This window comes from Sceloporus undulatus, chromosome 4, assembly GCF_019175285.1.
Source record: "Sceloporus undulatus isolate JIND9_A2432 ecotype Alabama chromosome 4, SceUnd_v1.1, whole genome shotgun sequence".
NCBI lineage: Eukaryota > Metazoa > Chordata > Lepidosauria > Squamata > Phrynosomatidae > Sceloporus > Sceloporus undulatus.
This window is the reverse complement of record NC_056525.1, coordinates 48,169,533-48,187,163: the sequence shown is the minus strand read 5'-3', so window position 1 is coordinate 48,187,163 and position 17,631 is coordinate 48,169,533. Positions and strand designations below refer to the sequence as shown.

General features: G+C 39.7%; 1 protein-coding gene across 1 annotated transcript in view; it reads right to left on the bottom strand.

Moving 5' to 3' along the window:
* The window catches only part of DENND2C (DENN domain containing 2C), a 78,710-nt gene that overhangs the window by 44,793 nt on the left and 16,286 nt on the right, over window positions 1-17,631 (bottom strand). Inside the window, exons 2-3 of the mRNA XM_042465757.1 lie at window positions 3,325-3,418; window positions 1,024-1,228 (exon numbers count right to left, since the gene is read on the bottom strand). The gene's annotated coding sequence lies outside the window, so the exon portion shown is untranslated. The remainder of the gene's footprint in view (window positions 1-1,023; window positions 1,229-3,324; window positions 3,419-17,631) is intronic.

The window sequence follows — 17,631 nt, the reverse complement described above, 5'->3', positions numbered from 1 at the left end:
GCTATGAGTTCTCTGGATACCATGGACTGCCAGAAAGACAAAGAAATGGGTCCAAGAGCAAATCAAGCTTGAATTCTCCCTAGAAGCCAAGATGACTAAACTTAAACTGTTGTACATATCAGGAAAAGACATGACTCACAAGAAAAGACAGTAAGAGCTGGTAAAGTAGAAGGCAGTAGAAAAAAAAGGAAGCTCATATTACTAGTGGATATACTAAATCAAGGAAGCCACAGTCCTAAGTTTGGAAGACTTGAGCCAGGTTGTTGATAACAAGGTGGCTTCTCCCATTCATAGGGTTGAATTAAGGCAAAATCAACTTGAAAGCAATTAACAACAAACAGAACAACAACAACCTGCCACTGACAACATATTCAACTTGAAAGTATTTATTCTTAAATACTTTGTCATAAGTACAAAAAAATGATGTAAACAGCTGGGAAACACAGATTTTCCCAGATGCTGCTGGCCTCTAACTCCCTTAAGCTATAGCTAGTAGTTAAAGATGATGAAAAATGTAGTTCAACAACACCTGGAGGGCTACAAATTCCCCACATCTACCCTAGAGGCAAAGTTGTGGGCCTATGACAGTAATAATGTGACATTTTTCTTTCTGAAATGTCAGGCTTGCAATAGCTGATGTTTAGGTTTTGAAACCAGCTACCCATTGTCAGACACTCCCTATTCATAATTCAATGAAGCACAAGTCTGCAAACTAGGAATAAATCTGGTTAAGAAGTAGGACCTTTTCCGGGGGGGGAAATGGGTAGTACAGGAAGAACCAAGGGTACTTTCTCCCACTAAGCACCCTCTAAATTTGCCCACTGAACTCCCATAATAATAGATTTGGATGCACCCATTTGTAAAAATGATGTACAGCTCCACTTTCAGTCTCATCCTCACCAACTTTCAAGGTTTTGGCCAATTTTAGAAGGCATTTGTAAGGATTACTGAGAGGTGTCTAGTAAATAATAAATAATCATCTTCATCAAGGTTGAAAAGGCGTGTAAAAGAAATAATACAGACCTTCACAGAATAGAAGTCCCATGGTATAATAACTACCTCTCTCAGCTTCCTTACACTGATGTACATGCAGCAGAGATGTGGTAGAAATGATGGATTAAACTTTCACATGTATCTTTGTTAGCATACTCTTTGCTTGGGACTCAGAGTGGGAGGCTGATAGCCCAAATGAGTCAACTAACAGCACCATGCAAAGCTGGTTCAACATCTGCTGGATCCAGAACATGATACAATGACTGACACACAAAAGTTACCACATGAACTTTAAAACAAAACAAAAAAATGAATGAGATAATCCCATAGGTCTGGTGTAAATACAACCAGAAAACAAAGAGAAAAACAAGAGTCACTGTGTTCATTTTAAACTTTTCTTTGGGGTCTTACTTATTCAAAGCACAACTCAGTTTGGGGCCCTCTGGAAACAGTGCATGATCCACTTATAGCACTATTTCACTTTAAATGCCATGGCAACATTCTATTGAATCCTGGGATTTGCAGTTCAGGAAGGGGTATTTAGAATTTTTAGCCAAAGGGTGCTTGGTCCTTACTACAGTATTAACCCCAGAATTCCACAGTAAAACTGTAGTACAGTCCACCCACGTCATACGTGGGTGCGCTATACGTGGCTTTCGGATTATGCTGAAAGCCATGTGACGGAAGAAGCAATGGCTGCCACATGCATGAGCCTCATTGTTTTCAATAGGGCTCGAGCATACATGGTATTTGCCTTACACGGGTGGTGGTGGTCCAGAACGGATCCCCCGTGTAAGGTAAGGGTCCACTGTACTATAACAGTATATATTCAAACCTTGACTTTCGCAGGTTTAACTTTGATTGATTTGATTATTCATGAGTTTGCCATCAATAATTAAATGGGATTTTGGGGGGAGTTTTGTGGCCTGCTGTGGAAAATTGCAGATATAAAGAAAACTTTTAAAAGTTTACATTAGTCATAAATGCATAAAATAATACTGAGTATCCCTGCTTCCCCTCACCATGCCATGGCCACTTTCTTCCTCTCCAGCCACATCAAGGACTACAAGGTCTAGTATGCTCCACAATGGCATGACAGAAATACCACTTCACTAGAGTTCCTGTTCACAGAGACAGGAATATAGACATAGGGGCTAAACACACCGACAAAATACGCTGGCTTCCTGGGAGTGTGGCATCTGCACACCAACCCCAAGCTACCGTCATGCTGCCTGCCTGACCACAAGGCAGGCGGTTGTGTGATGGTGTGGCATTTAGACGCCGCATAGTGTCAAAACGTGGAAAACCCGCTGCCACAGCAGCAAAATAGCCTTTTTCTGGCACAAAAAGAAGTGGCTTTCTGCTGCTTCTTTTTGCGCTGGGAAAATACTGGATGTGGCTGCTCAAAGGGAAGGCCAGAAGCCACTTCTTCGGGGCAGTCTGTTTCGCCCCTAAGTTAAGGTTTTGGGGGCCTAGAAATATTCATGGTTTTCCCACTTTCACAGGGGTCCTATGCCCTAGCGTCTATAAATATGGAAGGTCACCTCTAAGGTGATAAGGACCCAAAGAGTTCATCAGAAAGAGAAAGCATTTCCTCACATGTAAACATACAAACTGTTAACAGAACTTCTAACAAAGCAGCTCCTTTTTACATAATATTTTTACAACCAGCCAGCCCCAGTTTTCCTCTTTACCCCGTTTAGGAGAGAAGTTTTTTAAAAACAGCATCAGCATTAAGATGATGTTGAAGAAGGGCTGGAAAAACAATTTTGGTGTTGCATTCCAGTAGTATATCTGGAGTAAACACTACAATAAAGCTTGAGCTGGGAAAGAATGGGATTCTACTCTAGCCAAACCTACTGCAGCTGTTTGCCTGCCTACAACAAGCAAGGGGAACAGCAGCTGCCTTCAGAATGCCTTACTAAGCATGCATGAACAATAAAACAGAGAGAAAAGGGGAAAGCAAACCAGTTTTGTTTACCAGTTCCCCCCAGCATATTAAAGAAACAGATTTATAAGTGTGGCCATCAAAATGGAACTCATAATAAAAGTGGAAGCTGGTGAAGGAAAAGCCATCCATGATTCCATTTTGGAAGAAGCTCTCAAGTTGTCTCAAAGTTCAAAATGTTTTTGTTTACTTATGCAAGGTTTACCTGACCTACATATTATTAGTTTTTGATAAAAAGTTCATTGAACCATGTTCAACTGCTCTTCTTTTTTTGTGGGTAGGAACCTACCCCTATTTCTGTCATGCTATTTTCACCCCGTACCAAATTTTCTGTTACAGAATTAATGCTCAGGAACGTATCTGCTTTGTTAACTGAAGTATACCTGTATTCAGTGGTCTTAGGACTTGATCTTGTCTTGCCTGTATTCCATCTGACGGACACAAAGAACAAAGTAGGGTCTTACTTATTCCAAATAGCTGTTAGAGGCAAAGTGGGAAGAGTACAAACGTTCATATATGAGTTGAAAATAATGGATAAATTGACAATATATGCTGCAGGAAAAATAGAGCAAGAGTATGAGAAAAAATGGGGAACAGTGGGGAAAATGTGGTATTACTTGAGAAATAAGAATAACAGCTATTAAGCAATATGAGATCTCTATTGTAAGGGAAAATAATTAAAAAAATAATGTTGACAGGACAGGACTATAAGGGTAGGAAATTACACATGACTCTAGTAGAATTTTACTGCTTTTCTACATTGATACAAGAAGTTATAGTATTAAGGAGAACCATAATGGTATACAAAGATACACAAAAGTATTTTGCTTTTATTTTAATTTTTTAAAACTATCTCCTTTGTAGACAATGAGCTACTATGTTATATGGTCTTACGAAAATTTTTATATTCTGTAAAAAACTCAATAAAAATCATTTTTTAAAAAAGGTTCTTATATCTGGGGAACAAATCTTGCTACTGAAAGGATACACGGTTAGTCTATGCTCTCTGCTTCTCACCTCCCACCCCACACACACATTATACCTTCTCCCAATAACAAGTTCTTTAAAGCAAGTGTGCAGAAAAGGAAGGGGTAGTTCAAGTATAATTAGAAAGTCCCACCCCTCACATTCCTCTCACTGTATACTGGCAGCCTCCATAAACATTATTTTGGAAAGCAAGATACATATTATGTAGATGGTACATAAATAAGTGGACGGGTGAGTGGGTAGAGAAGGGAATGAGAGTATAGACTGTGGTTAGTAGGTAGGGAGGGAAACCAACTCCCAGGGACTACATAACATTCCTTTACATCTTCCAAGATCCAGTTCTGGTTTGAGCTGAATTTTGGAACAAGCAAAAGCCCTAGATATAGATAGAGTGAGCTGTGGTATCCCAGTTGTGAAATACTCTCCCTGGGACTGACGCCAATACTGGTATCATTCTTGCACTAAATAAAAACATGGCTTTTTATTAAAGCCTTTGGAGCCTAATTGGTTTTATCCAAATCTGCGCATGAGTTATGGTTTCAAATTGTTTTAAATGGTTTCAACTAATTTTAACTGTCTTGTTCTAACTTGTCAGATTAGGTAAGATGCTTTCAGCCTGCCGAAATTACTTTTCACTGCTTCACATTGTTTAAATTAGTTTAACTGATTTTATTGTACAGGTATACCGCTCTGAGATGCTATGATATAGGATGGGCTAGAAATGTTTGAGTACATAAAACCAGTTTTTAAAATAGTGGGTAGCTGTGATTTATGATCACAGTTACAAATGCAAAATCTAGTGTTATGCATTGATAACTGATTCATATTCACTCTATATATTCAAAAATGTAGGGAATGCCTAGGGATGGTAAAAGTCCCACACTCCTGATTTACTGGGCTGCTGCTGCTGTGAGTGACAGGAGTCTGTTTTTCTGTTGTTCAAGGTGCAGCAGACTGATATTTCTGACCCCCTCCCACAAGTGATCTCTGGTGCAAGGAGGAATTACAACAGAGATCCTGCTTTTGAGTGTCCAGTCAAAGATTGCTTGGAGAAGGGAATGAAAATATCAGTCTTCTATGTGCAGATTAACAGAAAAACAGTCCTCTGTCACTTGCAGCAGCTGCCACCTGGTAGCTCAATATGGGTGGTGGTGTATATTTAACTACGTACCTGATTTAGAGTCTTGACCAGTGTTTTGGCACAGAAGGTAAGCTGTCACTGACCCCTAACCCTGATATTCCTTTCTTCCACCATATACATTTCCTTATACATATATATGTCCTCCTCCCCCCCCTCCTCCAGCAGTGGCAGGAGAAACCTTTCAAGATTGCTTTTTCTGAAAGGTCAAAAAAGTTACTTCTTTAACTGGAAATCCCTGATTCCTCCAGACACCAGGGCCAATAAGGGATTGGAGGAGTTGTAGTCCAAAAAGGTACCCACACACTGTACACATGTATTACATACTGGCTACCTAGGTCAGCAAGCCTCTAACATGGCTAATCTCCAAGATGGCACTTCCTTACAGTAATGATTCTAAGATACCTGTGCACAATACACATAACCCCTGTCAATATAAGCGTCTTTCTCTTTTCCTCCACTCTTACATACCTAGATTTAAAAAATATATAGATTGTTGCAGTTGTTTAAAAAAACGTATTCCCACCCAAGATCTAATTTTGGGAGCCCCAGATGTTTTGGACTACATGTCATCAGCCCTATACAACATGGCCAATGACAAGGGAGTTGAAGGGCCACTCTGATATACTTCACAGTATCAATGCACCAGATCCTGTCAGATTTTGGGGGCTAAGCAAGATCAGGACTGGTTAATGTATGGATGAGAGACCGCCAACGAACACCAATTCCTATAGCAGGTTATATTAGAGAGGAAGGAACTGGTAAAACCACCTCTTTAGTATTCCTTGCTATGAAAATACTATGATATTCATGGGATCACCATAAGTCGACAGGTGACTTGAAGGCACATACAGTACATACATACACACACACACCAGTGCATCTGCCTAGCTGTTCACTTACTCAGGAAATGTTCAGTGCAAGCTCCTCCACTTGTATTTTTAGCATGTCACTTCTGGAAACTGGTAAGATTCTCAAAGACATGACATTCCCTTCTGTCTCTGAAAAATAGCCAAATCAAAAAGCTGGCTATTCCTCTTGCTTCAGGCGCAGCCCTGCATGGGCGTCTATTAAATCTCCACACCCAAAGGGAAGAATACAACACTAGTGTTTGAACTTGCACAGGCTTGCAGACCCAGTAGCTGTGGCAGTCATCAACACAGGTGACTTTTGTCTTGGAAAAGTCTACTTTCATGTTCTGGTAAGGTGCTTAACAGAAAGCAGCTGTCACAGCCTTTATTTTCGTATAGACTAGTTGCTGTCACAACATGCCAGCCACATATCCAAAAGAATTCAGAGTCTCTGAAACACTATCAAAAGTCATGGTTCACTGGGATGTCCTTCAATAGGACACACTGAGCACCAGCAAACAGCAACAGTCTTAAGAAAGTTATCTGGAATAACTCAAAACTAACAAACCTTTTTCTACACCTCCAACAAAGGTAAAACAATTTTCCCCCCTAAAATTGGGACTGGATTGGCATGTTTTACCTCAACACCACTTAAAGTTTTCCTGATGCAAGCATGAAGACGTCTAGATAAATTCAGTGTCCTCCACCTAATAAAAGGGGCCTGGGCCTCATAAAGGATAGAAACATGTTAGATTGCAAAGAAGCATCTTTTTGTTTTGAAAATGGATGTTAAATTTGAGAATCTCCCAGTGATCACATAGCCAGAAGGAATTGGTTCCAGCCTGCAAATAATACCTCTCCATACCATCTGAACAGCGAACAAAAAACAGCAACATGCAGGCCCATGACTAACATCTTCATTTTTTTTTCTCCTATATGGTTTTTAACACCTTGGCTGATGAAGAAGACAGTGGAGCTTCAAAAGCTTGCAACATGTAATTGTGCATTTTGGTTGACCCAATAAAGGTATCATTGTTTGGTGGATTTTTGAAACTTCTAAGGGATCATAAAACTGACATGGAATGTTTCATTCTACCAACCTGCAAGCCCCCTTCTTCACCGGGACATGACTGGATCCAAGCTGCTGTTAAGACACACATTTTTTAAAAAGGACTGTAACTTCAGTTTTTTTTACTAAAACAAATTCATGGACTAAACATGTGCTCAGAGACATCCTGTTCCATAATTCTATATGCATGTCTTTCACATACACACTCTCTCTCACACATACACACACTTATTCTAACCTTGTTTTGCACCTAATGGGTATTAAGGTTCTTGGAAACAAAATAAACAATCAAACATGGGAGTTTATCATACTGAGGCTAATTTTGGCATTAAAGAGAAATTGAAGGGCATTTAAATCATCCCACAAATAAAGCAAAAATGTCAAGCAATTGCGCAAATGATTATCACATGCAATTGCACAAATAAAGTACTATCAGAAATGCATTGTTACTGAAATCCGGAAAGTAAAAAGATGTGCATTAATGCTTCTTTGTGACCACTTTAATGGCAGCTTTTGTGCAACTTTGTTTGAAATCGTTACACGTAATTATGTGATTTTTCCAGGATATTCGTGGGATAAACTTGCGATCTCCTCCGTGTGATAAACTCTATAGTCGATCTAGCAAACCTGAATGTGGCCTGCTACTGCCATAGACAATACTGAGCTACATGAACTAATGATCAAATTCTGTGTAAGAAAGCATCCTATGGGTCTAAATAACTCTTCCAATTTCAAGACAATTGTGAATGTGTGAAGCCGAGAGTCAAATGTGGTGCCTCTCACTGAAGGCAATGCAAGGGGCACCTGTAATGCATTGCTGATTCAGAATTCCCTCTAACATTGCCAAAGGCAAAATAAACTGGGTCAGCCAAAGAAATGTGGGTCAGCCAAACATATGCTTCACCTTCAGATGAAGGACTGTTGCCAATGCCATCCTCTCTTCAGACAAATACTCAGGTCAGCATGTAAAGAGTCATCTTCAGCTTTGATTACCCTGCACATTTTTGTCCAATTTACCTTGTCTTGTATTGCTGTTTTCTGAAGGTATGTTTTTCGGTACAAACGCCTCAAAAAATATCCTGGAGGAATCTTCACCAGCAGGTCTTCCAGATACTTTCAAGATTTTACAGCTTGACTATTAATGAAGAAAATTGAAACCTCACATATAGGAGAAATTGTGATGGTTCCAGAAGGTTCTTTGCTTTTGGATGCTAGACTTGGCAAGAAATGAACACACATTTTTCCTCCACTGCCCTATGCATTCCAATCTACATTTTCTTTCCAACCAATCCCAGCTATATTTTCCAGAAAGCAAATGAATCACCAGCACTAGCCCATACTGAAAATAATGGGACACAGGTGCAGTGACATTTCACTATGCACTCAGATTCACACCACAGTCATGTAACCTGCCTTTTCAGCCCACTTTCAGAATTATGTGAATGTGAAATGGTAGCCAGAACACCTATAACATGTACAAAGATTTTATCTCTAGTTAACTTATCTATTAGCCTCTCCTTTTCACATGCTCAAGGCAAACTAATAAAAACTGATAGTATCCAAAACAATTACAATACATTAACATAAATGTATAGCAACCATTAAGTATTATAATATGCAACTGATAACTGAACATCTAGGTTTGTCCCTCTATTGTTGGCAACTGAACAAAAAATGATGGCAAATGAGGGCTGGTTTTGATCCCACTATTGGCTGCTGTTACTATTCCTCACAGCAGTGTGGTCACAAAATTCAATTTATTACTCAGTCAGATTAATTTAGTAAAACATTTTTAAAGTACTGTATTATTTTTATTTTTGTTATTATTAACATTTATTTATCAAGCACTGTAAGATTTGCACAGAAATCAAAATAAAATAAGAATTAAAAACCTGCCAAATGGTGTACAGTCTAAAATATCAATATTACAAAATTGAAACATCTCCATAATACAGAGAGCACACAATCAAAACATAAACATCATGACAAATTTGAATAATATGTTAGCAGATAGTTAATACTTCATTTTTTCCACATGAGAGGAATTTCTTTCAAGATATCTGCTCTGCCACACCTATGTGTTATTTCTTGCTTCAAAAATATTGTTTTATACTTGTCTTATCCAGTCCGCTAGCATGAGATAGCTAAGCTAGCTGGGTATGGAAGCTGTATTCCAACACACTCAAAAGGAACTGGCATGGGAAAGGGTGTTTTTAGATTTATGCATCTGTCACAAGTTGGAAACTGTTTTAGTTGATTCAGTATAAAGTTTAATCAACCAAATATCATATGAAACATTCATTAAAGTTCCTCTAATCAAGTTGTAAACATCATATGAATAATTCATTAACATTCCTCTAATCAAGTTGCAGACCTAAGTACTTGTTATGAAAGAGAGCCGCAAATTTTCTAAAAGAGAAGGTTTTTCATGGAGAAGAATGTACCAGCCTCCAATTCAGTCTGAAATCATACTTGAAATGTAACAGGTGTTGTACATTTATTACCAAATTTTGCAGCACTTTTTCAGGTTGGTCTCACTTTGTTGGACTTTCAGGCAATACTAATGGCAATGGATGATACTGCACCATCTATGAAAAAAATTGCAAGGCACAAATCTGGAGAAAGATTAGCAAAGCAGTAAAAAGAAATATCCCACCTGCAAGAATATCAGAGCCCAAGGAGAGAGCATCTTTCCTGACATCTCTGCCCAAAAGGAGGCAATTGATGAATGCTTTTTTTCACATGACAGGCATTCCCTTCTAAGCTCTGCCTAACAGTGAGAGCCAGAACACATTTTAAATGTTTTCCATGCACAAATTCCCAACAGGATACCATTTCCTAATGCCACAAGTTCCAAAAGGAGAGAGTGGCCAGCATTATTGGATATCACAGCTCTCTTCATTGTTGAAGTCAAGCCCACCCAATGAAAGCACTCCTGAGCCTGCAAGAACCTCCCTTGCTACAATCCTGCTAACACAGCAGAACAGCAGAACAAAAGCGTTCACACACGTACACATCGTCTCGGGTTTCCTGCCGGCAATTGCAGAAGCCAGCAGAACACACACAAATTGATTCCTTGTGACCATGTTAGCTTTCCAAGTCCATTTCTGAAATTCACTTTTCAATTGCAGCCATGATTTTCTTAACCGTTTGAGAGGAAGCAAGAATGCCTGGCCTTTGAGTGTTAGATTCATTTGGAGAAGAACAAAGCTAAATGTTGTTAAACTCCCCAACTCACTTCAAAGGTCAAGCTCATGGAGGCCTCATCCTGTCCTGATGTAAATAATACCTACACAATCTATTCTGATCCTTGTACTACTACGGAGAGGAGAATCGAAATATGCGACACTCACTGTATTAATGCCCCTTTATAAAGGCATAGCTAAGTGACTTTATGAATGCAATGTAACAAAGGATAACTTCACTCATTTTCCAGTACTAGAGTAACTGTTTTCCATTATTTTAATAGTTCCAGGGGAATGCCCTCACTAGTTGTATTTTGTTTATGCTATTAACTGGCCGTCAAATTGACTTTGATTTAGGGCAATACTTCTTTTTCTTCTTATTCAGAGTAAAAGTAGCTGCTTTGAATGAGAAAGAAATCAGTTATTTTTTAAAAGGAGCATAAAGATGATGCCAACTTACTACAGGTTGAGGATAGGGTGCTTGAATTGTAACAGTAACTTATTACTTTTTTTAAGTAACTTTAAAAGCTTTATGATTCCTCCTGGGGCATTATTTATCTCCATCTCAACACACTATGCTAAAGTTTAAGATATTAGCCACCTCCTAATCCCCAGAATATATTTTAAATTGTTCTGAATTTATGTTGATGACAGTTATTGTTGTGTATGTTGTGCCTTCAAGTCACCTTTACTGACAATTTAATTATACTTGAATGTTGACCCTTTTTAAATGTTTTAGCCATAATGAATTTCTTTTAATTTGTAAGTGGCCCTGAGTTCCAATTTGGAGGAAAGGCTATAAATAAAGTTACAAATAATAACAAATAGAAGAAGGGTAAAAAGCAGAGAGGGAAGAGTGAGAAACAATACTTATTTCCTTGGCAATAACACATTAGATTAGAATAACTTTCCTTCAGTCACCTGAAGAGTACTACTTCACTTTATCTATACCCTCTGTTCACTATGAAAAGTCAGAAACAAGGTGTGAAATGCAGCCAACTCAATCTCAGCAGCCAGATACTTTGCCTCAAGCAATACAGCTTGCCACTATTAACCAAAGTAACAGAGAAGAAGAGATGGTGCCAAATAGCATTAACATCAAAGCTTTTACTGCATTTGAGAAGGATTTTCAGGAAACAACAATTCTCCAAGAGACAAGCAATTGCCCCCAAATCCTCTTGATCTCACTCTCCACAGGAGTTTGCACCCACATGTGAAGAGTCCAGAATTGATAACAGGGACAAACGGGGCAAACCATGGCTACAGCTCAATGGGATGGAGGGCTGAAGGGCAGGCCCTTTTCTTCCTCTGTAACCAAGGCTTTGTATACATTATCCCCTAGTTTGTATTTTGGTTTCTCCATCCACATGTGCATCCAAGGATGACTCACTCAACTGTAGCCTGCTATCATAACCAGAACTGCTGCTAGCTTTATGTATGGGCAATAGGGACTGCAGGTGCTTGCCTGCAAGAGGAAAGTATAATGTGAGTGATTATGGTTCCATATATTTGAGAACAACCAGAGTAGAAACTGTCTACCTTCCTGTTTCACTTCCTATGACATGCAGCCTCAGACTAGTTTCTACATGTATCATCATTGACCAGTGACAGTTATGCTCTGCATAACTAGTAATCACATACCAGTGATGCTAGGAGCTTGGAAAAATAACATTTTGGAGTACAATTCCCAGATCCTCCAGCTAATATGACCACTGGCCTTGGTCATAGCCTGGACCCTGATTTATCTTGTGTGACTCTCTAGGGCAGTGGTTCTCAACCTTCCTAATGCTATGACCCTTTATTACAGTTCCTCATGCTGTGGTGCCCCCCAACCAATGGTCTTGGTTCCTAAGACCATTGGAAATATGTGCTTTCCAACGGTCTTAGGTGATCCTTGTGAAAGGGTTGTTCAACCCGCAAAGGGGTCACAACCCACAAGTTGAGAACCGCTGCTCTAGGGGTTAGCCAAGGAGTTCTCATGTGATGGCTATTTTCTTCTCATTCTACTCTTTCTGTTTGAACTTCACTTTCAGCTCCTATGAGACTTTAATGAACCTTGTTGTAATTGACCCACTTTTTGTTCTGTCCCTCTGCTTGAGGAATAGGAAACTGTGACAGGATTGGGAATTGGTGGGTGGGATTTCTGCCCTTCAGGAACCATGTGGATTGCCCAAAATACAAAATAATGAACAAAAAACTCAGATGTATCCAAACATTAAAACAGTCCAAAGGACCTCTACAACATATTTAAGTAATGAATCACAACCTCTGGAGACTCCTATGAGAGGCAACTAACTTTGTTGGCAAGAAAAGGGACAGTCTAAATAGACTAGGGAGATTGAGGTCCACAAAAAGGCCTGTGGGAGGGAGCAACACACTTAGCACATACCACTCTATTCCACCACTAGTTCCAATCCTACCAGAGCTTCATTCTTCACCATTCTTTGTATTCACATGCCTTCAGTTTTGTGTTGACAAGGCATGAACTCTACATTCACATGTGCAGTGATGTGCAATCTGTGTGTAGCAGGACAAAAACACTAAATCTGAATGTTTTGTACAATTTCATAAACCTACTAAGCCCAGCTGGGTTCATGGCACCTTCCTCATGCAAACAATTTTGGATGAGATGGTGTATTTAAAGCAGGATCACCTAAGTCCTTCTTTCTTTTCATTTATGTTTAAGTGTTTTAGACCTAATCCAGTAAAGGAGCTTTTAAAAGGGGAGGAGGAATCTAGGAGCACAAATGGAACCCCCTCTTTTAAAAAAATTCCCACATGGGGATATGTGAACAGCTGTGAGGAGATTTAAATCTCTGCTCCCCAAGCACAATTGTAGTAATCTGTATGCAGTGCCCCCCCCACACACACACACAAGTTAAAAAAAGAAAGAGGCTCGGCTGAATGCCACATATATAACACACAGCATATTGTTTAGCCCCATAGTGAGAATGAAAGAAGTGAGAAGCCGCTCCCTGCTATGAGAAGGCCACCATCGTTTGGCAAAACCACAGGCATGCTGAGCAGGCTCCACAAGCCACTTAGAGGCAGCTGTGCCCAGTGGCTGTGTGGGAGGATAATTGTCCCTGATGGGAAAAAGGGGCCAGCTGAGCTCCTTCTTGCTGTCTGCATGGCACCTATTTCAATCAGCTGCCAAGCTCTTGATGCTTTCTTCCCAGCTGCAAATGCTGCCCTTGTTGGGAGTATAGTATTGCAAAGCATGGTGTAACCAGAATGATTCATACATGCAGGGAGCAAAGTATTCATCTTCTCTGTCTAGTCAAAGATCTCCATGCTCTGCACTAAGAAAACAAAAGCACTGAGTCACCACTTAGGATGGTAGGCCCAGTACTAGTTTCTTCACTCTCCGACACCAAGTAAAAGGCACCTCCTTTATTTACTAGTCCCACAGGTCACTCTTCCTTTAGAATTCTGAACAGCTTACAGTCATGTCCCAGGCACTGGCTTAAGAGCTGAAAAGTTTACACTCGGTGGAGAAAGTATGGCTTTGAGACTCCTTTTTGCACCCCAACCCTCCAGGAGATCCTCCCCAAGCTCTCACACCCATCAAAACTGGATTTTTTTTTGGGGGGGGGGGGAGGATTTTGACAAAAAAATGCCTCCAATGACCCCAAACCACCATATTCAAGAATGAAGAAGGGGAACGGGGGGAAGTGGGGCTTTCTGCCCATTTGGAGCTGTTGCCCTGCCCATGCTGACTTCAGGCTGTACCTAGGATGATGAAGCTAACAATTACCTTCAGGGAAAGTGGCCCTCAACAGAAAAAAGAAAGGTTCCCAATTACTGTTTCAAAGATATCTAACACTGTCTGAATTTTCTAGATCTGAGGGGACACACTTTTATCTGCATCACCCCAAACATCCAAGTCAGCCCAACTTGCTGTTCAAGGTCCCCTTCTCTTACTGTGACCTTCAAACCCAGCAACATACCCTCAGCCCAGCTGGTATCAATCTGAGAGTTCATCTCAGTGGAACATTTGCGGCTTATGTGGCCTCACAAAGAGTGAAACCAAACACTAATGCTGGATGAATCAAGGAAAAGTAATGCTGGCTCCAGCTGACTAAAACATATCACTCAGTTTTGCCAGACCAGGCAAGATCAAGAGCCTAGCAACACTTCCTGTGATGAATCCACCAAGTTGCAAGAATTGCTAAATGAATGAGACATTTGCATCACAGGCATAGGATCACATTAATCACTCATGTTTGACAAAAGTCTATCATCTCAGAGGTAGCTCTTACAGACTGGGATAAATTTAAGACAGTCTATGGAGTTTATCAGACAAGGGGAATTGGAAGTATAATTCGATTGCAATCTGAATGCAATCATGGGGTTTAACGTTATTGCGTGATAGACTGCCACACGCAAATTTGGGCAATGGGAAGTCAGTCCAAACGCAATCATGTGGTTTCACATTATTGCGTGATAGACTGCCACACGCAAATTCGGGCAATGGCATCCTATTTTCGGGCTTATCAGTGGGATATGGACTGAAGAATAATCGAAGAAGCAAAGTAATCTGGATGCAGATAGTTCTCTTGCAGCAGGTTCCACTCAGAATACAAAGAGGAACATGCTTGTCTCAAAAAGAAAGCAATACTGCAGAACCCATTGAAATTATCCAACAAATATCTGGGTTTGTCATTTGGAAAACCCAGACTTCATATTCTCACTAGCGTTTCAGTTCCCCCCTGGAATCCTCATTAAATATTTTTACTCATATACACATACACATGAATGGTCCCATGACAGAAAGAAGGGGGCTACTATAATTAATATTTGTAGAGCTGGGGATGGATTTGGGGAATAGGCTCTATGAATCCAAGATTCAGATAAAGTCATACTGATATGTATAAAGCTACAATTCATCCAGGGTCACTGTTAAACTAGGAAGAAACATGGGAGGGAGAAGAAATCACACATAAACATGATACTCATTTGACTACCTAGAAATTATATATCTTTTTTCTCTGCTTAACAGTGTATGAACATGCAGTACGTATTTATTTTTCCCCTTTTGAAATCACCACTTTCAAATTAAAACTAAGGGGTGTACAGATGGGCGGCATGTAGCCGCCCCTTTACTGGTCAGATTGGGGCCACAGCAACTGCACACGGCAGCCCTGATCAGGCCTCCGGAGAGCGCAAAAAGGAGCTGCAAAAAGCAGCTTCTTTTTCTGCTCTCCAAAAAAACTCACTGCAACCTGTAGCCAATGGTTCATAGAGCAAAACTGGCCCATGGATCACCATTTTGGAGTAGCTTTGAAAGGACATGGAAATTTGTAATTGGATTTTTTATCTTTTTTCTTTTAAAAACAGTTGAGACACGGAGAAAACTGGCTCACAGTATATTTGAAATGTAGATTAGGTTTCAATCAAAGCTGCTGTTGGCCCATTAGAAAAAAAATATCTATTCTACTTTCTTAAACATGGGAAATATCAGAGGATGGAAGAGGTATAAGCAACTTTTTCCAACCTTGCATCAACAGATGTGTCACACTAAATCTACCTTCATTAACTATCTATGACCATGCTGACTGAGGATAGTGGAAACTGTTGTTGTTAACTGCTGTCAAGTTGACTTCGACTTATGGCAACCCTCTGAATGAGAAACCTTCAGGTCATCCTCTTATCAACAGACTTGCTCAAGTCTTGCTGAATCAGGACTATGGCTTTCTTGATTGAGTTTATCTATCCATAATGTGATCCTCATCTTTTCCTACTACTTCTCATCTTATAAAGCATTATTGATTGTCTTTTCTAGTGAGTCATGTCTTCTCATGATATATCCAAAATACAACAGTTTAGTCATCAGGGCTTCTAGGAAGAGTTCCGGCTTGATTTGCTCCACTACCCATTCATTTTTCTTTGCCCATGGTGTTCATAGAACTCTCTACCAGCACATTTCAAATAAGTTGACATTTGTCCTACCAGCATTCATTACTGTCCAGCTTTCACAACCATACATATTTAAATCAGAGATATGATTGCATGTACAATCCTGACTTTGATATTCAGTTATATATCTTTACATACAGAAAGGCTGAATAGAACATATTAAGGGCACAGATTCTGAATTAATCGGTGCAGCAATTTCTCCATTAACACCTCCATCCAAAAAACAAGGACTCTCTTGATGAATAGGGGCGGTGCACACAGAAACACTGTTTTCCTTCCATTTTATTTCCCTCAGGAAAATTTTCACACTGTTGGGTTTTCTCTTATTAGACTTTGAACTATTTCCTTTCTAAGCAGAGAAAAAGGATGGTAGACAATGCAAAACATTATTGTTAGGTTATAAACATCTCCAGGGGCTGCCCTTCCTGACAAACCCACCAGACTCCTCTAGGCACTGGAATACAAAGACTCAAAGCACTGATACTAGAAACGCTTCCTGCCAGTGCTGGGGCTCACATGACTCCCATCACCAAAGCAGTAGTTAACAAAATGGTTGACTTCAGTATAAATGTCACACACAGAAACAATATTACCACTATTCCATATAATATTACCATTATAAAGTCCCACTGAGGCCTTAATACCTCTCAGTACTGCATCTGAAGAAGTGGGTTTACATCTAAAAAAGAGCATGCTAAAATAAATACCAATTAGTCTTTTTTCCTCCCCCTCTCTTCCTCCCTTTTATGAATTCAATAAAACTCCCACATAAGTAGTTACAGGAGTGGTGAATCAATTTCTAATAAACTTATTCTTCCTAGGTGAGAAGAGGAAGGAGTTAGGTTTTAAGACTTGACTAAAGAACTAACCTTCCATAGTAGATGTTTTGGGTTGCTTCACTTATGTGTACAGCAGTCCCTGGGCTACTTCAATTACCTCCCTGAACCTTTGCTACAAGTATTTTATACATATCACATGAAACAGACAAAATGAATGAATTCAACATCACCTTACTATATCAAAATCTACTTCCTGAACTTTCATTAACAAAAGTTAACTTGCATTAGTAAATGTTAACTTGGCATCACTTCTTTATTTCTGTAAATCCTATGATCTACTGCACAAACTAATGTTTTAAACAATAAGTCAATTACTGTCATTTTAACTAACTGGACAACTCTGAACATGCCCCTCCCATCTTAATGACAAGAAATTAATCTCTCTAGTTTACTTTTAACCTTTCTTATTGTTAACCTTAACCCCAATGCTGCTTTAGCATTTACACAGAACTGCAAGGAGAGATCATCCAGGGGTATGTTGCTCCATGCCTTCAAGAACAGCCTCAAGCTAAGGATATTGTGTCTCAATACCTGGAGGAGATAATGGAGTGAATGAGGAAAAAACAAACTAAATCTGAATCCAGACAAGACAGAGATGCTTGCAGTCAGGGGTCCCAACCTGGGTTTGGAGGTGTGCCAACACTACTGGATAATGATGATGATGATGATGATGATGATGATGATGATGATGATGATGATGAT